General features: G+C 38.1%; 1 non-coding gene across 1 annotated transcript; it reads right to left on the bottom strand.

Annotated features, from left to right (window-relative positions):
* Positions 1 to 58: 58 nt before the first annotated feature.
* Positions 59 to 143, bottom strand: TRNAM-CAU (transfer RNA methionine (anticodon CAU)). The gene is given in 2 exon segments: positions 59 to 94; positions 106 to 143. It is a non-coding gene; the product is annotated as a tRNA-Met (tRNA).
* Positions 144 to 14722: the final 14579 nt, after the last annotated feature.

Below are 14722 nucleotides of genomic sequence, written 5' to 3'. Positions count from 1 at the left end.
TCGCTATCTCAAATAGAATCATCGACCAAATAAATTTAAAAATATAAAAATGAAATTATGGGGTGAGAGAGGCTCGAACTCTCGACCTCAGGATAACTCAGAAGCTATGAGACCTACGCGCTAGCCAACTGCGCCACCACCCCTGTTGTTGTATTTCAGTTGTTTTTATATATACAATATTTGGAAAATGAATTTCCTCTTCTAAAGTAGTTGGACACTTCGGCGCCGCTGGGTGTGGATCGTTGCACATCGATTGAAATTTTTTATTTCACACAACGAAAATAATAATATATAACTCATTATATTAACTGTCATTTAAATTACAAATGTGTATTACATACCAACATATTTATTTATAGGGAAAAAGCTATACAAGAATTAAACCCAAATCTGAATTACTAATTTTCCATATTAGAATATATATGCACGTGGTAGTCTTCATCGTAGACACTTTTTTTATAAATACAAAAAAAAAAAAAAAAATATAATGTTTTTATTTGGTAGACTACGTTATGTTTAAAGCGTTGAAGAGTGGTTGGAGATTTGCCAAAGCTACCCCCCTCCCCTAACCCACCTAACCCGAAAAGGGGGTTTGACAACATTGTTTGGTAGGGTTGTAATTCTATCCAAATATATGTAATATTTAAATGTTTTATTTTTTAATATGGAATCTCTCACTACAAGAAAAATGATTTTCCGCAGCACGTTATCAACGGCGTGCATTAAAAGCACGCTGCGAAAAGTGCTTTTAACAGCGTGCATTAATATGTGCGCTGTTAATATTGTTGCATTTGACAGAAATAACGGCTTGCATCAAAAGCACGCTGTGGAAAGTAATATCTGCAACGCGCATTTATGTTTGCTGTAAATATTATATACTTTCCGCAGCGTGCTTTTAATGCGCGCCGTTAATAACTATGTTATTAACGGCGCGCATTAAAAGCACGCTGCGGAAAGTAATATTATATACTATCTGTAAATCGGCGACGGTATAATAAACTACCGTCGCTTTTAGCGACAGTCTTCAATAAACCGTCGCTAATTGCCGTAAAACAGCGACGATTATATTTAAACCGTCGCTAATAGCGACAATTTGTTCTTAAACCGTCGGTAATAGTCACAAATTGCCTATAAATATCCGATTTCCGTTCCACTTTCCTCCACACTATTTTACAACACTTAAAATTTTTCTTTCTTATACGATTTTAATTTCGATTTTAGGTACATTTTTTTGTTACAATTTTTGGTTAATTTTTTAAGTGTTTTAATTAAGATCATAAGTGTATTGTATTTTTTTTAAAAAATTGCTAAATAATAAAAGTAAATGTTTTTTTTTTTTTTTTTTACGCAGATTTTAGCGACAGTTTATACAATGAATGATACAAATATATAAGGAACTCAATAATAAGAAAAATGTTACGAGTGCTTACATAGAGGGTTATATGTTATTATTAAATTACAAAAATAAATTAAATTACAAAAAAATCCATGCATATGCATTACTTCTTGTAAAATTTAAAAAAATCATTCTCACTTTTAAATTTCATCCCAACCTTGTGCTTGATAGGTGTTTATGAATTTTTTATCGTGTCATTTCGTCACATTGTTTTTTTTTTTTATTTTTATCTCACTTTTAAAAAAAATTCTATTATTTTTATCTCACTTTTAAAATTTTAAAAATGTTTTTTTTATTATTTTTATCTCACTTTTAAAATTTTAAAAATGTTTTTTTTATTATTTTTATCTCACTTTTCATTTCGTCAAATTTCATCTCACTTTTAAAAAACGTGTCGTGAGATTTCGTGTAAATTTAGTTATTTTTATTACATGTTAGGAATCAATATTGTTTTTCATGTATTTGGGTTGATTTACAGGTGATATGGACATGAAAGCCGAGATAGGCGTGCTGGGGCGGAGGTTTCTACTTGCCATAGCGCTCCCGAGAAGAACGAGTTGTGAGACAGACACTGAAAAGACCCTAAACATTTACTGATTTTTTTTTTAAAAAAAATCTAGCCAATTTTAAAAAAAATCTAGCCAATGGCCGAAGCATATACATACGCCCATACGTATAAAAATTCGAAACTTTCTATAAAAATAAATTCGACTACTGAATAAATCATTGCAGTTAAAATCATATAAATGAACCACCCTATGCGTCTACTGTGTAAAAACAAAAGAATCAAGTAAGACGCTACAATATGTCAAACCATAAACACATTGAAATCTTAAATTGTTTAAAATGCAGCTTAAACATATCCTCAAAGATCATCTTTGCGGAAATAACGCAAGGTCCTCGGGTTCTCGTACTCCACCAGATCAATCATATCAGTCATCGGCACCCCCTGTCTCCTCATGCTCACCTGCATGAAACACACCTTAACCACGATAACAAAATACACATATACATAATATGCAACAGTGAAAAGTACTGTAAGTATCATAACTTTCATGATCTTACATAAACATAATCATTTTCTGACATCATGTACATATACGTTTTCCCCTTAGATGAAATTAGATCGTTAATTATGACTTTCATATTAGCTGTTTGTCGATTGATCAATCTTACTATTACCATGGTACCAGGTGACGGGGACATCAGCGACACTATCACTCGTCAACTGAGCATTGGCCTTACATGTCATCGTATCATTTCATATTCGTATTCATATTAGTCATAATCAAATCACCCCTTCAAAACATTTATCATATCCATCACTTATAAAAATTCATGCATATAACATTTTATTGAAAGCAAGCATGCAACCTATTCTTTACCATTTTACATAAAAATTCACATTCATTCACAATAAACATTTTTAGACATAAACTTTCAATTATGAGGACAATGCCAGGACTGCTAACCTTATTCAAGTGTAAAATGACCATTTTGCCTCTGAAACACTAACTTGATTTACCCTTGGACCTTAGAACTTCGACCCGAATCCATCCAAACTTACCAAAACACCGTAAAACACACTTTTAATCCTTCTTAGACATAACCCAAGCCCATTAACTAAGTTTCATAATTCTTTTTAAAACTTGGACCGGAGTCTCGGTTTTAACCTGAAACTCAATCAATTTTTCCCAAACTTAAACTATAGCTTAACAATGCATAACCAGGCTTTATACTGCCCCAATCAAACCCTTTATGACCCTTGAAACCTCCACCTAACCCGCTGAAAATTTCTGCACAACAACTGGAATCCTAATTCGAACCCTTAGGCTCTAACCATCGGCCCTAGCCCCAAGCCATCAAGACCAGGCCCTAACTACCCAACTTAGGACCAAGATGAAACCCCTGAGCACTTTCCTGAACCACCCAAAGAGAGCCAAGCACGTAGAAAAACACCGACTCGCCCCAAGCCCTAACTCGTGCGACCTAGCCTCTAGCCCACAGTGATAGCCCTTTCGACCAGCAACCCATGGAACACCTAGACCTTACTCAGACCCATCAGGACCTGAAAAAACGCCTGGAACGAGCCCATGCACGGCTGCCCCTCTTCCCCTACTCGATCGAGCTAAAAACGTCCCCAAAACCCTGTGATCCAATCGGCCCTCTACATGGCTTGATCTATATTCAATTCCAGCACTTAAAAACCTTCAAACCTGCTGTGATTCAACCTCTAAACACTGAAACCTGGCAGCCTCCTTCAAACCATGCCAAAAACGTGAGTCTCAAGCGAAGAAAAAAGGTTTTTCCATGCATATTCGATCAAAACATAAATAAAACATTAGATCTATCGTATACCATGAAAGATCATTCAAAAATACGTATTATGCTGTGAATGATGAGCAAACAAAGGTATAGGGCGTGATTTTGTGATTTAAAATACTCGGAGCTCGATATTTGGTACCAAAGAATGGTAGAGAAGATTGGGAGACGACTTTCCTACACTTTAGTCTTCCAAAATACTTCAAAAAAATCCCTCTTAGGTCTGCTAGAAGTCTCGACTGCTACAGCTTCTCCAAACCCTAGGTTTCGGTCTAAATTTTTGAAAATGAATGTGGGTAGCAAGCCTAGGTTTTTGCTAGAAGTCTCGGCTGCTACAGGTTCATCCTATTCCGGATCTCATCATGTCATGAATAACGATGATGATTTTTATATGCTATATCAATTGACGGAGAAGATGATGACTATGTTGAAAATGCAAATGAAGGCACATCGTCGCGTGTCCTGATGTCTGGAGCTACCATGACAGAGAACTTTCCTAATGCACCAGAGCAACATTTACGTGAAATTCTCCAATTTTTGAATGAAGTATTTGACGAAAAAATTCAAGATTCGTTTGGTCTTCCTTCAGCACCACGAACAAAATTTTGCAATCCTGATAGGCCTGACCTCGCTGTGAAAATGATTTTTAAGAGCAAAAAAGATTTAATAGATTCAATAAAGGATTTTTCTGTTCGAGTTTTGAGATGTGAATATATCGTTATCAAAAGTTCTCTGATAATTTGGAATGTCAAATACAAGAACGGATCAGAAGGTGGCAACTGTGGGTGGGGACTTCGAGCATCAATGAAAAAGAAATTAGGGTATTTAATGATCACAAAATATGATGATGAACACATATTCATATCTAGCCAAGTGGGTATAGATCACTACAACGTTGACGTCAACATGATAGCCAGTACACTTTTGGGAATCGTGCGTTGTGATCCTGCATACGAGATCAAGTATGTGCGAGAAAGTATAAAAGCAAAATATGGGTATGATATATTGTATGTTAAGGCATGACAGAGTTTGAAGCGAGCGGTGGAGATCGTCTATGGCACTTGGGAAAGCTCTGTAACTTTGCTTCCTAAATATAAGTGATCTTTGTCGAAGTACAATCCAGGAACTATTGTAGAGTGTAAGCACCTTCGATGATATGACCAGCTACATAAAATTTTGAACTTTGTATTTTGAGCCTTCAAACCATGTATAGATGGTTTTCGACTTTGTCGCAACATAATCAGTATAGACGGTACCCATATGTACACCAAGCATAAGCACAAACTACTCATAGCAGTTACTTTGGATGCCAATAAACAGGTCTTGCCTCTAGCATTTGCGCTTGTTGATGAAGAAAATTATAAGTCTTGGCATTGGTTCTTAAGTAATGTTGCACGAAATGTTATCAGAGGGTGTAGAGGTGTGTGCCTTATATCTGATAGACATGCGGGTATAACAAATGCAGTGCAAGATTGATAAGTGCATTTTATGCACTTATATTATTCCTATACTTCATATAGATTGTTAGTCTTTTTGGGCGGAATTACGCGATTTTTTTGTTTTTGGTATGATTGCAGATAGCTAGGTACGACTACGACGTGGGCATGAAAATGCATTAAAATGGTGCTTATGAGAAGAAGGGTGAGAAAAACAGGAGCCGAGGGCAAAGCAACGGCGCACATGCACGACTTATTCCCACGCACATGCGCGCAACTGGCAGAAAGATTGGCGCATATGCGCCCCCAAAGCCGCGCACATGCGCGACCCATACAGTGAGCCTTGCGCATATGCGCCGCTCATGGTGCGCATATGCGCGAGAGACAACATGCGACAACCCGAGAGCAGCGCGTATATGCGCACAAGACGAAGAGCAGCACTAGAAGCACCCACGCATATGCGCGAGTCTGTGTCGCGCATATGCACGCGGCGCGATGTCTCATAATAAAATAGGTTTTCGCGTGGACTGAGAGGGGAGTTCCGAAATATTTAGAAGCAGCCGCCATCAGAGAGTGCAAGGGAAACACTAGAGCCAACGACGGAACGCAAAGAACGGAGACTGGAGACGCTAAATCCGGACACGGAGACGCACTTTTATCTCCCTTCAACACGTTTCTAATTCGGTTCTTTGTTTTTACGTTTTAATGATCATAAACAGGTTTCATTGTGATCTTGATTTGAGCATGAACTAATTTTATTTTCTAGAGATTGATGTAGTCGTGGTTGAACATATGTTAATGACGATTTGAATTTTCATTGAATTATTTCATCGTGTTTATTTGTGATTTCTTGTTTTTAATGCTTTTGAATTACTGGCCATAATTCGATTGATTACATAATAGAAATCTAACACTCGACAGAGGGGATTGAAATTATGACAGAAGAAATCACATCGTTAGATATTTATAACGTGCAAAAGACGTATAACTCTGACGAATCCATAAAAGAACCTTGTTTACATTTATTACGTGTTACGTGATTTTGAATAGACATATTAAAATCCGTAATAGGTAGTACATTTCTATTTAACACTCGACAGAGGGAATAGAAAATATTGTGAGTTCTTGGTTAATAAATATGGTGCTATTTAATTAAATGTTAGTCAATATTAATTTAGCATAGGGGAGACTCGACGAAATGATATCTCTAGGTTGCTTTACTCATTGAAATTCTACGGCGTGCTAGAATTAAGGAATTGTTATTTTATTTGAATTGATTACAAACCAACTATTTGATTTGTTTAAATAAAGTTGAGCTATGTCAATTATGGTAATTAATATACAGTTTTAAATATTTACTCCTCGTGGGATCGATATCTGTACTCTAACCAGTACTAAAACTTGACACTGTATACTTGCGGTAGTGAAAACACGCAACAAGTTTTTGGCGCCGTTGCCGGGGAGTAAACTATTTAATTGCATATTGATATCATTACTAATTAGTCTTTACTTTAATTTAGACTTTATTTTATTTTATTTACTTTGTTAATCTATAATCTTTTCTGTTTTACAGTGCATGCTAAGATCGCACAGCCCTGATTTGCTTATCTTTGATCCGGAGATCGAAAGAACTGCGAGGAGAATAAGAAAAGCGAGAAGGGAAGAAATCCAAACAATGGCTGAAAACAGAGAGTACGCGAGATATAACCCGCCAGACGCCATACCTATCAGAGACCACTTCAGACCAGTGACCAACAATCATTACTCTGGCATTGCAAGAGGGACCATAAACGCAAACAATTTCGAGTTGAAGCCCGCACTGATAAATATGGTTCAACAGAACCAATTTGCTGGAACTGCCACTTCTGATCCTCATGTTCATTTAAGAACATTCCTGGAGATCACGGATACGGTAAAAATTAATAATGTTTCTGATGATATTATTAGATTGCGCTTGTTTCCATTTTCTCTCAGGGACCAGGCGAGAGGATGGCTCCAATCGCTTCCCTTGGAAAGTATCACTACATGGCAGGAGCTGGCGACGAAATTTCTTTCTAAATATTTTCCCCCAGCGAAGTCTGTGCAATTGAAGATTGAGATCAGTAATTTCAGGCAGACTGACTTTGAGCAGCTTTATGAAGCATGGGAGAGGTACAAGGAGTTGTTGCGGAAGTGCCCTAATCATGGTTTTGAAGACTGGGTGCAGATTGAGTTGTTTTATAACGGGTTGAATGGTCAGACACGGACTACAGTGGATGCAGCGGCATGTGGCACGATCTTTGCCAAATCTCCTGCTCAAGCCTACGACTTGCTTGAGCAAATGATTATTAACAGCTATCAATGGCCGTCTGAGAGGTCAGGAGTACAGAGGACTGCTGGAATTTATGCGGTGGATCCTATCACATCACTCGCTGCACAAGTATCAGCATTGACTACACAGATAGCGACTATGAATAAAGTGGGTACATCAAACACTGAGGGACCACCGGTTGTTGTTGAAGAATCACATTTTCCTGAAGAAGTCCAATACATCAACAACAAGAACTTTGGAGGCTTTGACGGATATCGAGGTAACTCCCCCCTAATACTTATCATCCTGGGTTGAGAAATCACGAAAATTTTTCTTGTGTAAACAATAAGAATGTGTTGAATCCTCCACCGGGGTTCAATACATCAAATGGGGAAGGGAAGCCATCATTTGAGGATTTAGTGGGGACATTTGTTGTTGAATCTGGTAAGAGGATGTCTAGAACTGAGTCTAGACTTGACAACCTTGAGACACATATGGCGAGTATTGGTGCTACTTTGAAAATCCTTAAATTGCAAGTGGGGCAGATAACGAAGCAACTCACGTCTCAACCGTCAGGCGCAGTCCAAAAGACTGCAGACCCAAATCTGAGAGAAGTGAATGCCATTTTTATACAGGATGAAGAGTTTGGTGTGGTAGGCAAAGAAGAGAAGGAGGTTGAACCCACACCTGTCCGGGATGAAAAGCTAATACCAACCAAAAGAGCCCGAGGTAAGAAATCTGAGAGGTGCGATTTAAATCAATGCATTAATATTTCTTTACTTCCCTACCCCCAAAGATTTCTACAATTACGAGATGAATTTCAAAAGAAAAAAGGTCTTGAAGATCTCAAGAACCTAAACACTAATATTGAGTTTGCAGATCAGGTGGAAGGTGAATTTACCAAAGGAACACGAAGGAATGTTCATCAGAAGTTGCTAGATCTCGGTGAATTTATTGTACCATGTGAAAGGGGGTCATTTGGTGGAAAAAGCAATCTGTGACTCAGGAGCAAGTGTAAATATAATGCCAAGTTCTCTCTACGAGAAACTTGGATTGAGCAAAATGAGATCCACTGAATTAAGCGTGCAGCTGGCAGATAAATCGGTGAAGGTACCATTGGGTATTGTGGATGATGTTGAACTGAAGATTGACAAATTGAAAGTTCTAGCAGAATTCTTGGTACTCGATATGGAGAATAGTCAGGACGTTCACGTTATTCTAGGACGACCATTATTGGCTGCTGTTGGAGCCATCATTGACGTGAAACGAGGAAAGATGACGTTAAACCAAGAGCTTTGTGGGAGGCAACCCACATTTATTTATTTTTGCATTTATTTTAGTTATTTTATTTTATTTCGATTCCTTAGTTTATTAATTTTAATTTTCTCGATTCAACTATTAATTTACATTTTGTTATTTTTTTGCAGGTATTTAAAAAAAAAAGGAAGAAAAGTCGAAATTTTTGGACAGGATGTTCCGCGCACATGCGCGACTTATTTTCGCGCACATGCGCGCTCTAGGAAGTGGAATCGGCGCATAAGCGTGACTTATTTGCGCGCACATGCGCCCCTATGGCAGAAGGTTTGGCGCATATGCGCCACTTCAGGCGCGAACATGCGCGACAATTACAGAAAGGTCGGCGCATATGCGCCAATCAGGGCGCGCATTTGCGCGCGACTCAGTACAAGAAAAAAAAATAGGGACCGCGACTTCAGAATTCAGAAACCTCCCTCCTTCCACACTCCACCACGCCGCCGCCGTACTTCCTCAGCTACCCACGACGCCGCTGCCGCTATACCGAAAGCCCACCACTGCCTACACAACAACAATTTTTTCAACAACACTCCGATTTCTGGCCACTCTCTCGTGAAATCAAAGGTTTAATTCGAAATTTTTCTCCAATCTTGAAATTTGTTGAAGTTGGTGTCAATCTAGTGAGGAATTTGTGATATTGTGAAGTGGGTACGTCGAATTGGTATAAATCTTCTGTCATTGGATGTGCGTTGAATTCTTATTGGATTATTGGTGTGATGCGATTATCGTGTTTAAATTTGGGGGTCCGATTATCTTCGATTTTGGTCTCTCTTTTGGTTGGGTTTGATTGTGTGATTGTGTTATTTGTTTATTGAATTGATGGCACCAGAAAAGAAGTCGAAGAAGGGTGCTTCTTCCTCTTCGAGCTTTGATTCGCACCGATTTTGGAGTGAAGAAGCCCAACAGGTGTATGAGAGCTCGATGACTCGGTCGATTATCCCAGAGAGGGGATTTAATTTATCAACATTACGTGGTTTTATTAAGCGTGAACTGGAAAGAAGATAGTGCGTTGAATTTGCTCAACCGCCTCTAGACGCTGTGATTTCTATCGTGCGAGAATTCTATGCCAATCTGCGGATACGGCATGATGAGTCAAAGGTACTGGTGCAAGGTAAATTGGTATCGTTTGATTCTCAGACGATAAATACGATATATCAGATGCTAAGCCTCGAAGAAGATGAGTACAGTGCATTCTTAGACGATGGGGTTGATTATTCAGAGGTCATTCGGATTGTGTGTCAGGCAGGCGCCGTATGGAAAATGAGCGCGAGTGGTCCAATCTCACTGAAGAAATCCGAGATGAACCCTAATGCAAGTGCGTGGACGTCATTCGTGTTGGCTCAGGTTCTCCCATCCTCGCATTACCACGATGTAACCAAAGACAAAGTTGCGCTTGTCTTTGCGATTTTGATGGGCAAATCGGTTAACTTGGGAAGAATAATATATAGATCGATCATGTGAGCCGGCATTGGATTAGCTCCGGTCGCCCTTTCATGCCCTCACATTGTTACCGAACTCTGCAGACAGGCCGGCGTCTCTTGGTCGCCTGATGAGCAAGTGCTTAAGCCGAAGGCTCCCATCGTTGCTCCCTATATACCTCCCGTTGATTCAGATGACGAGGACCTGCCACAGGCACCGCTTCCACCACCACCACCTGAAGGAGCCCGACAGCGCAGGAGAGACAGATTGAGACGACTAGAGAATGAGATGCAGGATCAGAGGCAGTTTGTAAAGCCAAAATCAGTATACGTAAAATCCATGCATTTATTTAATTTATGAAATTTCATTATTTTAATTATTTATGTTTATTTAATGTACGTTAAAATGTTTTCTAGAGTTTTATGTTTCAGGCGATTATTCGAGGCGAGATTGAGGAAAGGAGACCGGGACGATTTTTAGTGAATTTTAATGCGGTGTTTTATTTTAAGTTAAGACTGGAGTATTTTAAATGAATTATTTAGTTTTAGTAATTTAAAGATCTAATTCATGTATTTAGCAATGTAAGGATTTTTAAACTTTTAAAGAATTAGTATTGGAACATTTTATTTTAAAATTAGAAAATTTTAGTAAATTTATTTAAAGGATTAAAATTTTATTTTTTTAATTTGATTAATTGTTTAATATTTTAATTGGCATGATTATTTTATGTATATATATATATATATATATATATATATATATATATATATATATATATATATATATATACTTACATGTATATCGCACACACCACACATTCATATTAAAATATTTGACAATTCAACACACTTTTACACCTACTCCTACACGTATCACACACACACAACAAAAACAAAACATGCTATTAAACCTTTTTGACAAAAAGAAGGTTGTGTTTTTAAAAAAACACTCATCTCTCAATCTATTTATTTCATTCTCTTCCCTTTTCCTTTTTCATTCAACGAGCACATCTCCTCTGAAAATTTCCAGTATATATTTAGTAAGTTTTCTTTGAAGAAAATTGAACCAAGTTCGTCCCGGATCGTCTCCCGTATCATCTCCGCTTCGGTATCGTCGTTACGGTATTTTTAAATATCAAAAGGCACGTATATTCTGTTCTTGCTGCATCGATCATGTCATATTATGTGTTGTGTTGTTATTTATGCGAAAATTATATGTGCGATGCGTAGAAGTTTGAGCAATCACGTTTAGATCAAGTTTGAAACAATTTTTGGATCACCAAATTCACGTTTTTGTTGTTCTGAAAAATACTGCGATTTTTCAGTAAAGATTTTGAGAAAACTTTTAATTACAAAAACGTAGATCTTTTTGATACGTTCGATTTGATATAAAATTCGAGTTATTTGGATTAAAAACGAGTGAGTTATGGAGTTTTTAGTATGACTGCTCAAATCATGTTTCAAGAAAGTTATGAATTTTAATGTGTTCTTGAGAATTTCTTGTTGCAGGCTTCGTTGGGAATCGATGGGTGATCGTTGCTACATATACGAAAGTTAGTAATGATGTTTTTAGGAGTTCGTGTCGGAAGAGTAGCGTTCGGGTGCAGCAGCGCCGCACCTGCGCTGCCATTGGCAGCGCAGGGGCGCTGCCTCGCCGAGGGCAGGCCGCACCTGCGCTGCCAGAGGCAGCGCAGGGGCGCTGCCTGTGCGGCAGCAGGCCGCACCCGCGCTGCTGTAGGCAGCGCGGGTGCGCTGCCTGTGCGGCAGCAGCGCCGCACCGGCGCTGCTGTGTGCAGCGCGGGTGCGCTGCCTGTGCGGGACAGCGCTGCCTAGTGCAGATTTTTGACTTCAAAATTAGTTTTTCTTGATTTTTTTGAGTATTATTAAATCTTTATATCCTAGTATACAAAAAATTAATTTAGATGATATGGAGTTTCATTTTGGATCATTGAACCGTGTTTTAAGCAAGGTCCGTGTCCTTCATGTTTTGGGAAAAATTTATAGTATGATTTGAGTTTGATGTCATGATTTAGTACTACGATTTACAAGGTCGAGTCATGGGAATTTTAGAATGTCCTAAGAGGCGTTTGAGCTGGAGAGTAAGCATGCTAAGTATGAGATATGCAAGTTAAGCTTTTGAATTCATGTTAGTATGTGCAGCAACGGCCCCAATCGAGATCCAACGAATCCCTCAACACCAAGTAAGTATGCAGGACGTGCAAAGAAAATATTTTAAGTTTTTGGAGGTATGCTAAATGTCTTGTGACCAAATTATGTTAGGATTGGAAAGCGTTAAATTATGAACGGGGACCAATCCGCCCGTTAAATTATGAACGGGTTAGATCGTGGTTGTGAAGCGTTAAATTATGAACGTGGATCAACTGGCCTGTTAAATTATGAACAGGGATCTTATGTATGTGGCAGTGGATACGTCCCTGTCAGCCCAGTACTGTGGTTTGTCTGATCAGATATTTATTATGTTATGGGTCACTTGCTTTGAAACATCCTCTACGAAAATGATGAAGTTACGTATGTTCAAGTATGCAGTATGTTTATGAAAGTTTATGATGATGGCACGTCATAGTATGTATGTACGTATGTTCAAAGTTATTATGCAAAGTTCAAGCTATTATTCAAGTTCAAGTTTCAAAGTATGTATGTTCAAGTTCAAAGAAGTTTATGAGAGTTCAAAGTTATTATGAAAGTTTAAGTTTATTAAGAGTTCAAGTTTATTACGCAAAGTTTAAGTTTCAAGTATATATGTTATATTTTGAAGTTGTATGTGGTTTTATTATGTAATACTCGTTATTCCCAGTTTATACGTGTTGAGTCTTTAGACTCACTAGACTTGATCGATGCAGGTGCTTATGTTGATGAGGAGACAGGAGGTGGCGATCAAGTGGCAGGCTTGGACTGAGCGGGAGGCTAAACCCGAGGACCGCCATGTTTACGTTTTTATGCAAAGTTTAAAAATACTCTGATTTATATGATGTGATGGGAGATATTTTGAGCAAGTATTTTGTTAGCAAATTTTATTGGGGATGTCGAATTTCAAATATTTTATGAACGACTCTTTTGACAACCTTTTCTTATGGGGGATTTGGTTGTGGTATTTTATGGCAAATATTGAAGATTATTTTATATTAAAGAAAAATTTTAATTTTTCCGCAAATTTTGAAGTAGTAAAAGTACGGTACGTTACACAGTTACTAGTCGAGCAGCGCCAGGTGCTAGATTCACTTCAGTACCGCACGGACCATTTTATGGGATTCATGATGGATTTCACCTCCGTGCTTGCTTAGCGGTTCCCGCCTATAGGTCCAGAAGATCCCATGTTTCCCCAGCCACCTGCATGGCCACCGAAGTATCCAGGACCACCACCACAGTATCCAGGACCTCCTCCTCAGGACCCACCCCAGCACATGGATGAGGATGTCGATGATGATGACGGCGAGCACTGACGCTCGTCGTGTGAGGTATGCATGTCCCATTTCTTTCTTGTTTATACATTGAGGACAATGCATATTTTAATTTGGGGGGTGATTTGATTATTTGATATGAGCTGAATTTGATCTGAGTTGATTTATTTGCTTTGATGTTATTTTTTTTATGTTTATTTGAAAAAAAAAATGTTTCACTTAATCTTTATGTTTTTCTTTTCGTAGTCGTTAATTGTTTTTTTTAGAATTGTGGTTATAAGGTAATAACCAAACAATGATGAGAGTTGACCCGAAATTCATGTTGTTCCTTGATTACGAATCCGAATGCATGCTATCTTTACTTAACCGTTTACACCTTAATTCACGATTGCTATGATTGTTGATACACCCGATGTCGAGAGAGTGTTCATGTGGTTTGTGAGTTGAAATGAATGAATGGACTCCAAAACCTGCATGTTGATTACTTGTTGTTGAGTTATATGTTCACTAACACAAAAATGATTCAGGCAGTCTTTGATTTATGTTGGGCCTGTTTTTCCTTGAAAAATTTGTCAATTGTTAGCCCTTTGAGCCTAAATGAGAATGAGATGTGGAATTTTTTCTGTTTGAATACCCGAAAACATTATCTATCTGTGTTAGTTGATTGATAAATTGAAAGTAGTCTAGAACTTGGTTTGTCACTCTTCGAGGCGAGATACGGGTATTGTGTGACTTAGGGATGATTTAGGCGATTTTTGGAACGTTTGAGCCTTTCAAGCCTACCCATAATATCATATACACCCTAGTGTCCCATGTTTGAGCTTAATGAAAATCGAATGGAGTGTGCCAAGGCACACAAAAGCCCCCATTCGTATCAATTCTAAACTCCTACGTTTGAACATATACACTAGTACCAACCGAAAACTGAGAGAAAACGAACCTGTGTATCACTACAAAAGTCTTCTCCCTTGTGTGCATATAAGAATATCATCGAAAAGATGAAATGATGAAAAGAAAGAAAGAAATGTCTATAAAAAAATTAAAAAAAAAGAGAGAAAGAAAAAGTTGAATAAAGAGGGAAGGAGTAGTATGACATGTAATGTGAAAAGGAGGACAAAATGGTGAAA

This window comes from Primulina eburnea, chromosome 1 (assembly GCF_022965805.1).
Source record: "Primulina eburnea isolate SZY01 chromosome 1, ASM2296580v1, whole genome shotgun sequence".
Taxonomy (NCBI): Eukaryota; Viridiplantae; Streptophyta; class Magnoliopsida; order Lamiales; family Gesneriaceae; genus Primulina; species Primulina eburnea.
The sequence above is the reverse complement of the archived record's forward strand: the minus strand, read 5'-3'. Positions and strand labels throughout refer to the sequence as shown.